Source organism: Musca autumnalis, unplaced genomic scaffold, assembly GCF_047663935.1.
Source record: "Musca autumnalis isolate F117 unplaced genomic scaffold, ASM4766393v1 scaffold_2, whole genome shotgun sequence".
NCBI lineage: Eukaryota > Metazoa > Arthropoda > Insecta > Diptera > Muscidae > Musca > Musca autumnalis.
Genome location: NW_027411755.1, coordinates 126,325,433 through 126,341,659, shown reverse-complemented (window position 1 = coordinate 126,341,659; position 16,227 = coordinate 126,325,433). Strand labels below are relative to the sequence as shown.

The 16,227-nt window shown below is 33.0% G+C and overlaps 1 protein-coding gene across 5 annotated transcripts in view; it reads right to left on the bottom strand.

Annotated features, from left to right (window-relative positions):
* dia (diaphanous related formin 1) overlaps positions 1 to 16,227 on the bottom strand; it is a 67,603-nt gene that overhangs the window by 15,154 nt on the left and 36,222 nt on the right. The gene's annotated exons all lie outside the window — the stretch shown is intronic.

The following is a 16,227-nucleotide window of genomic DNA, read 5'->3' as shown; positions in this document are numbered from 1 at the left end:
ATATCATTTAATTTTGTGTTGAACGATAAAAAGTCAAGGTCATGGAAAAAATAGCATTGCGTTTTGGCGGTATAGCGTTGTTTTGTATGAGAGAAGGGTAACCGAAAACAAAACATATGTTTTACATATTCCATTCATATCTGTGTATGGTAGACTAGGGTGTAACGAAAAAGAAGAAAGACATTATACAATTCTTTGCTGTTATATAGCGGTGGCCAATACATATACAATACGAAGGGGAAGAAAAATACAAGGAAAAGGATACGGTACGAGTACATAGTCAAAATAACCCAGTAACGGCGGCAAGCGTTGGTGTGGCCACAACCCATGTGTCATTGAGATCAAGCGATTATGATCCGATCTCTCAGGACAACGATAAAATCAAGATTGGTGTACGGCTGACAGGACCGACTTACCTAAACAAAATACCTCAAAGTAACAAAGTAGAGAACTCCTCGACCATACCCCTGGTGAATATGTTACTCAATCTGGCCTTGACCGACGACGAACTGGATGCCACAGTGAACCCAGTCAAGTTTACCAAGGAAGATGTGAGTAACATGGAGGAAGGGAATATAGACTCAGATACTTAACACAGGATCATTGACTGGCGATGGGGAATCCAAGGAGACTCCAACATCAGTCAATGACTCTAAGGACCGATCTATCAGATAAGTCAAAAATACAAAACACTACAAACGTGCTGTGATGTACGAGGGTTATCCGATAACTTTCTGACTTACCATACATAAAAAACAGTTTTGTTTTCTTAAGGAGTCTCTAGCATGATTTATACACTTTCTTATGCTCTCAAACCAATTGTTGAAGACTTTTTCCATTCCGATTGAGACGCCTCCTTTTTATGGTGACGAAAACCGTTTACCACTCATTTTTTTCTTGAAGTGCGGGAATCAAATAAAGTCATGGGGTGTCAAGTCAGGGCTGTACGGCGGATGACCCATCAATTCCACGTTTTGTTCGGTCAAAAAGGCGCTGGTTTGAATCGATATGTGAGTCCTATATTGCTCAAGACGTACAGTCGCCACATGCTCAGTTTTGCAGAAGAAACAGGCGACCATTTGCTTCAAAGTGCTTCTTCCATGAACAACATTTGTGGGATTTGCCTCGCCTTCGAAGACCCACACGGTCGATTGCTGTTTTTTTCGGAGTCATACGCATAGATTCAAGATTCGTCGTCTGTGACGATCTTATAAACGTCGCTTGAAGCACCCCTATCATATTTATTTACAATTTCTTTGCACTAATCGACAACCGCCTTTTTTGAGCAATTACCAAATTGTACTGGATCTAACGAGAAAATTCCTTTTTTGAGGCCAGGTTTTCATCCAAATTTTAGTTGGTGGAAGATATACCCAAGGACGCCTCTATCTCACGGTATATAACATGGCGATCTTGTATTATTCTTGCCGTGATTATCCACGTTGAAAGTTGTAAAAAATGATCGGACGAAAATGTTCACAAGTAAATTCCATTTTTTTGCGAAGTGATTTTTTCAAGTCGTTGTAAACAAACTAACACATCATGGTATGGCAAAATGTCCTAAGTACGTTTAGGCTAAAAACTGTCAAACTTTCCAAAAAAAAAAAAATGTCAAATATCGCCTGGCAAGACGTAGTTTTGCCTATACCGTAATCTTTTCTAGTTCCCATCGTATACCTACATATACTGAAAATCTTCTGCAGGAAGGTTTTCTACTCCCAAAGAATCTAAAATACAAATTGTCAGCCAAACCGATTGGAAAATGCTAAGACCCTCGACATAGGTAAAATCAGGAGGTACCTTTATATGGACTCTACTCCGAAACCTGGAATTTGAAATTTTTCTGCAAAAGGATGTTCTTCCCCTGGAAAACGAAACATATTGGCTGTAATTTGGCACAGTTTCTCAATGTGTAGAAAATTCCTTGCAAAATTTGTCAACGTAGGTCCACGTTTTCTTGTAGCCCCCATATAAAAATACCCCGATTTCAAATATTTAACCAAGTATTGGGTAAAAACTATTTATCTGCCGAACAAAAAAAAAAAAATTGAAAAAAATCGGAGAAATTTCGTTGTAGTGGCTTATTTGGGTTAATTTTGCATAAAATTAATCTAACGTAGAATAACTCTACTAAAGACCCTCTGATTTTTTTAAAAAATAGATAAAATTTCGCTTTTCAAGGGAACATATATTTTTTGGGGGGACAGAACCGGTTACCCCAGTTATTTTAGCCGGTTCGCGTGAATATGCGCATATTTGCCTTATATATGCATAAAAATGATGTGTTTATAGAACAGCTATATCTCAAAAATGGTTCCTTCTAGGAAAAAAATTATAAAGACCAAACTTGTATATAATTCTTCTGTCTATAATATTTACTCTAGTCTCTTTTTGATTAGACCAACCGTTTTCCAAAAATAAATCCGAAAACCTAAAAAACCCCTAAAATTTGACCTTTGATTCCGAATAACTTTTTTACTGGGCTATAAGATTGATAACAATCTTAACATTTCGAACTTTATGAAAAAAGGAAAAGTTTAGATTGGCACCTTTATTTCGAAAGTAAACAAAAACGTTAAAAATAAATAAAAATCGATTCCTAACATTGCACAGTGGATGCGTCCACGAGGGCGGTTCGGAAACTTCTTAGCCTATCAATGAAAGAGAATAGTTAGTTTTTCAAAAATATTTTTATTTTTCAATATAATCTCTTGAAACTTCAATACACTTAGTCCAACGCTTTTCTAGCAATTCTATCCCATTAAAATAGTTTTCCTCAAGGTCTTCAAAATAGTGGTTTACAACTGTAATTGCATCTTCATTTGAGGTAAAACTGGCAAGGACTTTTTTTTAGATTTGGAAACAAGTAAAAGTCACTGGGAGCTAAATCAGGAGTGGTCAAGCAACTCGTACTTTAATTCGTTGATTTTAGCCATTGTTAAAACACTCTTGTGCGCTGGTGCGTTGTCTTGATGAAAAATTATTTTTTTGTGTTGTAAGCCAGGACGTTTTTCTCGAATTTCTACATTTAATTGATCCAAAAGGTTGCAATTGTACTCTGAATTTATTGTTTTACCCTTTTGCAGATATTCAATCAATAAAATACCTTTGAAGTCACAAAACAACGTTGCCATAACCTTACCAGCCGATTGAATTGCTTTTGCCTTCTTTGGGACACTTCCTCCAGCTTAAGTCCATTGTTTGGATTGTTCTTTTGTCTCTGGAGTATAGTGGTGGATCCATGTCTCATCAACAGTTATGAAACGACGCTTAAAATCCATGTTATTTCGCTTAAAACGATCCAAACAAGCTTGAGAAATGTTCATTCTTATGCGTTTTTGATCGACTGTTAACAAATGCGGCACCCATCTTGCAGAAAGCTTTTTCATCTGTAGTTCTTCATGCAAAATTAAATGGACTCGATCATTTGAGATGGCCATGATATTAGCAATTTCACGCACTTTTATTCGTCGATCATTTAATACCATATCATGCACTTTGGCTACAATTTCTGTTGTTGTTGCTGTTTTTGGACGCCCACTACGTGGTTCATATTCAATGCTTGTACGACCACGTTCAAATTCAGCAACCCAATTTTTTACTGTTGCATATGAAGGAGCACTTTCACCTAACACATTCACCATATCATTATGAATTTATTGTCCCGATAAACCTTTTTTATGTAAATATTTAATGACAGCAAACATTTCTAATTTTTCCATTGTAAAAAATTCCGGATGCGTCTTTTTTGAACACCTGTTTCTATATGAAGTAGTTGCCAGATCGATACAAAATTTAACATGTGTTCATAACAGAGATGGAAGTTTCGAAAACACTTAACTTTTTTCTGTTTATACCGCGCTTTTTGTGCTAGGCTAAGAAGTTTCCGAACTGCCCTCGTATACCAAGCATAGACCAATACTAACATTTTTTCCCGGGAAGATTTACTATGCAATAAGAAATTCTGGTACCGGATTACAGCAAATTCGATTGAACAATGTATTGGTAACCGTAAAATATTTCAATTCAGGATGATTCGTTACATGGGAACCACGAGAGAACTTGTGCCTAGGACTACAATATTTTTGTTAGAATGTTTTTTGGCCACTAGGACCCATTGATAAAAATTTCAGTTTGATATATTATCTAGATGTATTTTTGTCACACATTCTCATGTAAGTGGCACCACTGTGCATTGTTGCAATTAACCTCATTTTTATTTAGTAAAATATTGGTCAAATTAAATTTTGGGTGCCAAAAACGGATTTCCTATTTATCGAATTTCAAAACAACTGATGTCCGTTATATTTAATTTCGAAAAAGCCAACGGCAATGTGTGACAAATGATAGTCATCATAAATACGTACGTGTGGAAGGAAAAAATAGTAATTAATATTTTTTCGTGATGTCTACCTTGTTTGACGTTAAACGTCTTCTTCTCAACACATTTACCTTCCCCGGTTTATATAAGTGGCAAGGCAACTTTGAGTGTGTGTGTGTGGGGAAGTAAAAAAATATTATAGAAAATCACTACAAAAATGCAATAAAATATTAAAATAATGCCAAAACGTTTGTGGAATATTCAATTGGAAATATTTGTTTTGTTTGCGCGTTTCTTTTGTCAGGCAGGCGTTTGTCATTGCATTTATTATTTGTTTTGTTTACAATGTCAGCAGTCAGTGAGTGCACAAAAACGCAGAAATAATATAATTATTTTTTATTATTTGTTTTTCTTATTATTTATATAAACTTCTGTTGTTGTCTTGATCTGGGGACATTGATTTTTTGTCGCGTGATATATATTCTTCGTTTCTGTCATTTTCACACTTTTCGCCCATTTCGTTTCAGTGAGGTGTGAATTAACTTAATTTGGAACAAGGCAACGGACGACAACGACAACAAATTGATAATATAACTTGACGACATTTATTTATCAGCAATTAATTTTAGAACAATGTTTTCATAGCGATTTTTTTTTGCACTGGCAATGACATCGTAACAAGGTGAATGGGTACCGACAGAAAGAGAAAACAATGTTTTATTGCTGTCAACCAACTTCAATAAAGATAAAGAATCTACATTAGCAAAAAAAACAATAATAACTAAAATTATGTTAGTTAATGATATTTGTTCTGATTTGAACTGCTGTCTCTCTCAATCTACCTAGATATTCTCAGTATGAGATGCATAGTCCATTGTTTACCTCAAAGTGATCTGATAATTGTTTGGTCCATATGCTAAGCTAATCCTCTTAGTGGGTCTTTTACATAGCTAATCTTGTGATTTTTTGTTTACAGTTGATACCGAAAACATGTGGTACTCAAGTTTGAAACCCAATTTTAATCAGCCCAATCATGAATATAAACTTACCGTGAGTTTTCTCACTTCTCCCTTTAAGTTGAAACGGCAGAAAGACAAAACTCACGAGGAGTTTACATTCATAATTACCCTGAATATCACTGCTTGACTCCCATGAACATTTGATAATGTCAAGTGAGAAAAAAGTTCAAATACTTTTCATAGACTTTTATGATAATAAAAACCACAAACAAATGAATTTTGCGGCAATTTACTTGCGCTTAAATTCGAGTTTTAATAAACAAACATATTTTGTTGACACTACGCACCACTTACCTAAGCCATGGTCATTTTTCATAAAAAACAACAACAAAATTTTAGATAAACAATTTCATGTTTATGCAAAGTAGTGTTTCGTTCTATGAAGTAGCGCAGCCAGCGACGGCTAGCACATGATTTTTGAGTGGTCTTGGAGGACAGACATTCATTCAAAATCCCACATGTGTTCATTGCACATACACTCACACACACACACCACTTTATTTGAACAAAACTCTGGATGGTGGTTATTCTTATCAAAAAATAAATTTGTTTATCCACAAATATTAAAACATAAATAAACAAATATTTAAAAATATTTTTTCAATGCCAAAATAAATTTAGAAATGGTAACGGTTTTTTGTTCGAAAGATGAAAACGGTGAGTTATCAGGGTTTATCGTCTGATACGTTATGATAGTTTCTAGGGGAATTGGAACAATATTTTCAGGATTAAAACGAAACATCCGTTTTAATAAATCTTTATCGACCTTCAAGTAGGCATCAAAAAATTTGCAAAAAATGTGTTTTATGCCTGAAAGTAATAATACAGGTATGTGATGAATTTCGAATCGATTTGGAATGAAAACGAATTGCCCAAAACGAGTGAATTGTTTTTAGGTGTGATAGGAACCGCATCGAATTTCAATTCCACATTGTTTTAATTTCATTAAATTCCCACAAACAAAAAACGGACTAGTGATCCCTAATCTGCAGTTGAAAGAAGAAGAATAGAAATAAAAACACTTTTTTAGTCTTGGCGATAGCAAAAGCTGAAAAAAATTAACAAGTGAACGAAGGCTATAATCGAGTCGGGGCAGACTATGTGATACCCTACACCACTACCCATGTGCATAAGCTTTTGACTGGTAAAATTCAAAATATTAAAATTGGGATAGCTTAGCGCCTTTGCTCTGAATGTCTTCATTAATACAGGTCAATTTTGTTAAAACTCATTTAAGTGCATCAATAGGCTTCTTCCTACGTAGGAACCCCATTAACCCCCAAAATTTCGTGACGATCCCATCAAAATTGCGACCTGTAGCGTCAAAAAAATATGGAAAAATGGGATGTAATACCGACTATTGTGATATCTCCGTTATTTGCACACCTACGCCAACCTACTTTGCATCATTGTAAAAATGGGATTTTCTACTTTCATAGTCGGACTTTGTTTTTGGAAGGTCCCCAACCAAAGTTGTGATATTCGTCATTATTATTAAAATCTCAAAAATGAAAAGTTGGGGTCTATTAGCGGCTATTGCGATATCTTAGTTGTTCGACCACCTACGACAACATACGTTACATCGTTGCAAAGGTGATATTTTCTACTTTCATTAGCAGGTATTGCTTTTGATATACCCCATATAGAAGCGGAGATATTCGCTTTGAAATAAAATGTTGACTTTTTCTATAAATAAGTTTTTTGCCCATTCCGACCCCTGAATATTATCCGACCATCACCAAAATCAACACCCAAAATTTGGCGACGATCGGATTAAAATTGCGACCTGTAGCGTGATTACAAGGTTTAGATGGACAGACGGACGGACACACATATCCAAATCGAGTCGATTTTCTCGAAACGGAATTTTTGATTGCGGTGCCCACTGTAGCATGAAAACGGATGATCAGATCTTCATATGTTTTTGTAGGATTATACATATAAAAAGCTTGTAATTAGGCGAGAGACTTAAAAAAATGTTGACGGATTTATGGTGAGTGTTTTCACCATTTTTTAGTTAAAATGGAAATGTTGATTTTGAAAGTTCACAATTTTTTTTAAAAATGGATATTTTTTAATTCCTTTTTGGTAAGGTATAATATTATTAGGTTCTTAAAATTGAGACAAATTTAAATGGCAATACACGCAGGGATGCCAAGTTGGTAGTTTTCCACTACTTGTGATTTGTGACGTAAAAAACCACTGTTTTAGATATGTAGCGGTTTTTTATTTTAAATCGCTACAGTACCGATTTTGCCTGTTTAAAGTAGCGGTTGTAGCGGTTTTTACGGAACATTGTTGATTATCATCACTTTTAAAGCAAACGAAAAAAGAGTATATTGTAAAGCGAGTGACATATTCATTCAATATTCGTATTCAATAATATAGAAAGGTAAGCATGGAAATGGAATATTTTATTGAAATAAGTATATAATTAAAAACAAGTAAGAAAAGCGTTAAGTTCGGTCGGGCCGAACTTTTTATACCCTCCACCACAAATTTCAGCCATTTCGGTGGATTAATGTGGCCACAACCTTCAAAATACCGAAATTCGGAAGGTACCGTTCTGTGGGGGCTATATGATGGCGTGGACCTATACCTACAAATATCTGGGGGAAAGTTTTATACGCCTAAAGAAGACTAAATACCAAATTTCAGCCATCTCGGTGTGATAATGAGGCTAAAACGTTCAAAATATCGAAAATCGGGAGATATTGTATTATGGGGGCTATATCAACACGTGGACCTATATAAACATTTTATTGTAGAAATGTTTCTTAGCCTCTGGAAACACAAAATACAAAGTTACAACCGATTCTTTGGTCAAATGGGTCTAATACATTCAAAATATAGTAAAATGACGCGTACTTTGTAATGAGCCTTATGTGGGGGCTATACCAAAACGTGGACCTATATAACCCAACTTTGGTAGGAATGTTTTCTGGCCTCTGAAGACACAAAGTACCAAATTACAACCAATTCTGTGGTCAAATGGGTCTAATACATTCAAAATATATTGAAATGACGCGTACTTTATATGGGGCCTTATATGGGGGCTATACCAAAACGTGGACCTATACAACCCAACTTTGGTAGGAATATTTTTTGGCTTCTGGAGACACAACGTACCAAATTACAACCAATTCGGTGGTAAAATGGGCCATATATCTTAAAAATGCCTTAAAACGACGACGCGTCACGCGTCATTTTGTATGGGGGCTATACGAAAGCGTGGACCTACATAGCCCGCTTTCAATACCAAAAGTCCTACGTAAATATAACATATTTTCCCAAAATTTCATCAACCTACGTCAATCCGTTCGGACGCTAGAGTGATTTCCACAGACGGACAGACGGACGGACATGGCTATATCGATGTAGAATTGCACACTGATCAAGAATATATATACTTTGTGGGGTCTACAATGATTATTTCGAGTAGTTACAAACGTAGTGACAAACTTAATATACCCCCATCCTACCTACGTAAAATAATTATATGTGCAAACTAATATTGTGATATTTATTATCGAAAACAAAATATATTTCCAATGTTATTTTTACATTGAAGTTAGTGCTTCCGATTGCTTTTAAAATATAAAAGAAAATTGCGTTTTTATTAATTTCATATTAGAGAAAAATAATTTATAAAAAATTTGTCATAGAAAATAATTATATGTGCAATAACGAAAATTTTTAAAAAATTCATAATAATGAACAAAATTGTTGTACATTTAACATGATATTGTATTGTCCTTGTAGATTAGGACTTGTTGTAGCCTTCGTCTCATAGAACCGACTAGGTTTCTTAAGGTGTTAGTGGTGATATACTCCCATTCCGCCAATGATGCACATTTCAATTATTTCAGCGTCGTGCACTCCTTTGACTTCGCGAAAACTTTGGCGGATAGTATGCCCCGAAGGTCTTCAATGGGTTTGTGACCATGAGTTATAGCTGGCCACTCCAATAACCGTACATTTCGTGCCTTTAAAAACTCCTTTGTAGGTCCAACAGGGTGATTCGGGGCAATATCCTGCTGCAAAGTCCAATTTTATCCGTACAGTTCTCCAGCAAAATCTATTAAGTTGTTCTCTAACAACTAAATTTATGTTTCGGCACTCATTTTTGTCGGAACATAACTTAAATTAGGCTTTCGTCCAGCTCTGAATGCAGCGAATACCATAAGAGATCCTCCTCGAAAACTTCCCAATTCTCAAATAAATTCTAACGGTATTAAATTTCAATTTCTTTCTACATTTTGCTTATGACCTCTCACTTTTTGCTTAGTGGTAATACCTTAATTGTATTTAATTTGTAATCCCGTTAGTTGAGACATTCGATTTTAATTTACAAACCAATAAAAAATAATTACATGAGAATTATAATTACATTCGCGTCTGTCACGTCATAAAGGGAACACTTAACATCGACGAAAGTCTACTTTAAGTTATGTTCCGACAAAAATGAGTGCCGAAACATAAATTTAGTTGTTAGAGAACAACTTAATAGATTTTGCTGGAGAACTGTACGGATAAAATTGGACTTTGCAGCAGGATATTGCCCCGAATCACCCTGTTGGACCTACAAAGGAGTTTTTAAAGGCACGAAATGTACGGTTATTGGAGTGGCCAGCTATAACTCATGGTCACAAACCCATTGAAGACCTTCGGGGCATACTATCCGCCAAAGTTTTCGCGAAGTCAAAGGAGTGCACGACGCTGAAATAATTGAAATGTGCATCATTGGCGGAATGGGAGTATATCACCACTAACACCTTAAGAAACCTAGTCGGTTCTATGAGACGAAGGCTACAACAAGTCCTAATCTACAAGGACAATACAATATCATGTTAAATGTACAACAATTTTGTTCATTATTATGAATTTTTTAAAAATTTTCGTTATTGCACATATAATTATTTTCTATGACAAATTTTTTATAAATTATTTTTCTCTAATATGAAATTAATAAGAACGCAATTTTCTTTTATATTTTAAAAGCAATCGGAAGCACTAACTTCAATGTAAAAATAACATTGGAAATATATTTTGTTTTCGATAATAAATATCACAATATTAGTTTGCACATATAATTATTTTACGTAGGTATGGTGGAGGGTATAAAAATAAGTAACAGTGTTTTATTTATAAATGCACTTAAAAGTAGAAAATAATTTTTCATGATGGAATCTCTCAAATAAAACGCTTGCCGTTCAATATTGTCACAATTTTTCATTCAAATGCAAGCGTTTTATTTGAGAGATTCCATCATGAAAAATTATTTTCTACTTTTAAGTGCATTTATAAATAAAACACTGTTACTTATTTTTTTAATTATATACTTATTTTCTAGTTTTTAGTGCATTTAAAAATAGAACACTGAAACTTGTTAATTTTATAATTTATTTATTTATTTAAAGTTTTAAGGGCCCCAACACAGAAAGGTTATATAGGCCCTTGATTTTACAATTTTAATACAAATTTGTTAGTAAATCATTTAATCATTTTTTTTTTTTAAATAATATTATGATATGAACAAAGCTAATCAATATTTAAATCAAATTATATACATTTATTTCTATGAGAAATTGTTTTATGATATCAAATTTATCATCTTCCAAAAGAACGGATAGATCTTTAATATTGTATTTGTTTTTAATATTCTTTTGCGAGGAACATTCGTTAAAAATGTGGTATATTGTAAGTGGTTTTGTAAATATGCAAATAGGGGGTGAAGATTTCTCAATGACATATTTATGAGTTAATAAAGTATGTCCAATTTTCAGTCTATTAAGTTTGGTTAAATCGTTTCTCGCCAATGATGGATGTATGTATTTGTATGGAATATAATTCATTAATTTAAATAATTTCGAATCCTGGTTATTCATTACCCACTCATTATTCCACAGTTCATGAATATATTTCTTTATTTGCCATCTGTAATCAGGAACATAATATTTATATTGTAAATTTATTTCATTTTGGAGTGAATCCTTTGCTAATTTGTCAACTTTGTCATTTTCATATATGTTAAAATGGCTTGGGACCCACATGAATTCGATATGATTGTATGGCATTGTACATATAATTTCCCTAATTTCCTGAACTAAACTGTTCTTGCTGAAACTATCATCTAGACCTTGTAGTGAACTTTTGCTGTCAGAAGTAATTAATATATTTGCTCCATGATATTTTTCACGAACTTTTTCTAGGGCTACTTTAATAGCCAGCAATTCACAAGTATAAATTGACGAATAGTTGCGAATTCGAGTTTTTTCTGAAAAGTTTTCTCCAAAGTATGCAAATCCAGCTTTTTCATTTATAACTGAGCCATCTGTATAGAATTTTATAAAATTTTTATAATTCATATTTATCATTTCTAAATAACGTTGGTGTACTTCTTCAGGAATCATGTTTATTTTGTTAATATAGGCAAGTTGTAAATTTAAATTTATTTTAGTGAAAGTCCAAGGAGCTACAGCTGATGTTGATAGTGGGTTTATACTTTTGACGTCAATAGGAAATTTGGTTATTATTTTCAACATTTCGTTGTAGGCTCGGGTGTAAAGTGGTTGGTAAGTCAATGACTTATTTTCAAATTTACTAACTTTTTCTGTGTCATTTAACATAGTATAGAAAGGATGGTTTTTTAGAGAAAATATTTTCAGGGTGTAATTTAGAAGATGTTTTAATCTTCTATAATGTAGAGGCAGGTTACCAGAGAGAGCCAGTAAAGAACTAGTAGGACTAGTTCTAAATGCTCCAAGAGAAAGCCTTATTCCTGTATTTAATATTGGGTCAAGCGTTTTGAGTCGACTGCTTGAAGCCGAATTGTAGATTATTGAAGCATAGTCAATTGTCGGTAGAACAATTGAATTTAATATTTTGAGGAGTGTTTGTTGATCAGATCCAAATTTTGTACATCTTAACATTTTTATTATATTTAATTTTGAATTCGCTTTAGCCTTGATATGTTGGATATGATGATGAAATGAAAGCTTTTCATCAAAGATAACACCAATTTTATAATTATTTTTAATTTTTTTGTATATACATTTTTAAGATTTTAAATTTTATTTGTATATACTTGAGATTATAAAAGATATTTAATTATGGGCTTACATTTATTAATTAAATGTATAATGTTAGTAAAAATTTATTTAGGTTGGTAGTTTCTCATCCTGTTGATTTCAGTTAACGCTTCGTTATTGCATGGCTTCTTTCCTGTTAGTTTCGGGAAATCCAGTTCTTCAATTCTTAATCCATCCAGCGATCTTACACGACTCAATGCCACTTATCGTCGATGTCATGCTTAAGTGTTCCATACGCCATTTTTGACTTTTTGAGATACAGGTGGTTTCTAGGGTTTTCCGGTATGCTCTTTCTGAATTTCTAGTCGGCTTTCTCCTATCTGCTCTAGTTTCCGAGATATCCACGCCTCGACGGGAAAGCATAAATTTTTTTCAGTTATAAAATTAATATTTTAAAAACTTACAAGTTTGAAAACACATTTCAAAAATCAGAATTTTAATTTTCGATTTAAAAGTATTTAATTTATTTAGGCAAATATGGAAAAATTTTTTGTCACTTTGTTCCATGTGATTTACAATATTTCACATTTGTGTCATAAGTGCGGATATGGAACAAATCGACAAAAATTCTTTTTTTAAAAAAATCTCTATAACTTTTATATTCCAATACATATTCCTCTAAATTTTTGCAAATATGTTCTATATACTATTATTAATATTTCAAGTCAAAAATATAAATATTTGCTTTAGTCAGCTCCACACAGTTGTGGCGCAAAACACTTAAGCATGACACCGACGATATGCTTGCCCTTCTTCGAAAAGCTTGGATCCTAGATACACCACTGCGTAGTCCACAGTTGACCCTTGTAATTTATGAACAGTTGTGGCCCATGATAGTATCAGTGGAAGCATTCTTCTTTCAGCAGTTCCGTAACTGAACTTAGCAGAAAATTGTGTTTTTGGCTGAATCACATGTGTACCAATTCTATCAAAGTCAACCCTTACTGACGACGGTATATCTGTTTCGTACATTTGTTCTCTGCGGTAGTGATGCCAAATTATGTTCGTTATAAATCATATTGCTCCATTAACTAATCCCTTTGTTTGATCAATGTTAGATCATAACATCACTTTAGCTTCAACAAAAATTTCCAAAGTTTTTGGTAATCCGGCGGTCTTATTGATGTCACTAGAGATGACATCAATAAGACAAATCTCTGTTTCCCAATTTGCGTGTTGCGTCCACTAACTGATCCTGTGCTTTGATAATATATATTTTAACATTTAGATTTTTGAACCATTGCAGCACAGCTGTGTTGTCGGGTGGAATCTCTCAGGTATAGCCCCCATATTACGGGTGGAGTCGTAATATAGGGGCTATACCAACACCTGGACCTATGTCACAATTTTTGGTGGAGACATTTCTGCACCACTGGGATATCCAAATGCCAATCCTTAAGCACTTAAATCGGTATGTACCGCTATATGGGGGCTATAGCAATACCTGGACCTATGTCCATAATTTTTAATGGGTACGTTTCTGTACCATTGGAAACCCTAGTTGTCAAAAAACAGCCAATACGGGCTTAAAAAGACGATAAAATACCTTAAATCGAGTGGTACCGCTGGATGGGAGCTACAGGAAAAAATGGACCCATATTGGTTTTGGTTTCATATTCATGTATTGTCATCCAAATCTGAAAAGTGTACAAAGTTTTAGTTCGATTGGTCAACTACAACTGTGTGAAAAATGAGTTACCAGATTTGAATAGCAAATTAGATAAAAAACTGTAAAACAGTGTAAAAAGGACCAATATTGGTTTTGATTTCATATTCATGTATTGTCATCTAAATCTGAAAAGTGTGCAAAGTTTTAGTTCGATTGGTCAACTGCAACCGTGTTAAAAATCAGTTACCAGATTTGAAAAGGGGGTCAAGTTAGACACCGTAAAAACACTGTAAGAATGGACCAATATTAGTTTTGATTTCATTTTCATTTATTGTCATCCAAATCTAAAAAGTGTGCAAATTTTAAGTTCGATTGGTCAACTGCAACTATGTGAAAAATCAGTTACCAGATTTGAAAAGCAAATTAGATAAAACACTGTAAAACAGTGTAAAAATGGACCAATATTGGTTTTGATTTCATATTCATATTCATTCACATCTGAAAAGTGTGCAAAGTTTTAGTTCGATTGGTAAACTGCAACTGTGTTAAAAACGAGTTACCAAATTTGAACTAAACACACACCAAAGCAAGTTAAATAAAACACTGTAATAATAATAAAAAGGTCATGCACAAACCACTTTGAAAAAATTTAAAATTGTTTGTTTTTTGTTAAAAAAAATATACATATCTTTAAATAAAAGCGTTTACGACATTTTTACGATTCTCAGAATTGAAAAAAATTTGTGAGAAATAAATGTTATGTCAGTTTAATTATCTCATGTGACTCTAAAGTTTATTTCAATTGTATATCTGCGTACAGTGACTTAAAAAAAATTGTCCATAATTTTGATAAATTCAAATTTTAAAATCATTTTGTGCGTGAGTTTTTTCACCGAATCACCTTATAATTATGATTTTATGTAATCTTATGGCAAAACTCATCACGCTATGATACAGGGATATGAGGTTGTAAAAAAGTCATAACCCTAGTCTAGATATTAAGCCCATTGACAATTTATGGGTACACCTGAAGGAATAAGTCGGGAATAGGCCGCCCACTAACCTGGGGGACTAAATAAAATGCAATAAAGAATAATGTCAAAAAATACCATTGGAATATAACATTACGAAACTTATTTATTAAATTCAGATAAGTTTACAAGCAATTTTTGATGCCAAAGTTGGGCATACGAAATATTAGAACAAACTTTTCGAATAATACGTAAAAGACTGAAAAGTTGTGAATTTTGCAATTCTTTAGTTGACAGTGCAAATAATGAGTTGTTTTCATTTTTGTAAATTTTAAGAAAATGTTTAGTGAAATTTAGCTTTTTTTTATTTTATTATATTAATAAACATCTGTAAGAATTATACTGTTAACAAAAATATCAAAAATTATATTTATTTATATCAATAAAATGATGTTTTATTTCAAATTTTGTAATAATTTTGGTTTTGCAATAATTAAGTTGACTAACTGTATATAAGGTAGAAGTGGCAATCAGCTGTATTTTTACTTTTTTTTTGTAAATTTGGTTTTCGAAATGTAATAGGGTCTACTCATGAAATTTGGAACTTCGAAATTTGCTACCATAAAATAATTCCTTTCATCCTAAACGTGTAATAAAAATTACTTACGACAGTTCTGAATGCTTTAAATTTACATTTTGATTCAAATTTATTCTATTTTAGAGTATTTATGTTTTTCTTGAGAACATTTTTAGAACGACCCTATTATTCAATATTTTCTTTGACATTTATTTTTCAATAACAATTTTGTTTTTGTAAATTTGTTAGTTGTTGTATTTGATGCATCTACCTTATATAAATATGCCTTGATACTATTGCACTGAATTTCACAGACGTAAAAATAATAATTATATTCCTCCCTAGGGAATCAAATACAAATACAATATACATACATTAACATACGACCTTTTTATGGCTTTAAAATCTATTACAATACGTATCCCACAAAAGAACAATGAATCATAAGTTTATTTTGATTTATGAACTTCTTAGAACGTTAAAATAAAGAGGAAAACACTGTGAAGGTAGGTATTTTTTCAGTAACTATGTGACGAACTTAAATTGAATATAATCTTATCTGTGGAATGTGCCAAATGCAACAACAACAACAACCACAAAAGTGGAACATCATCAATGGTAAATACATAGCAGAGAGAT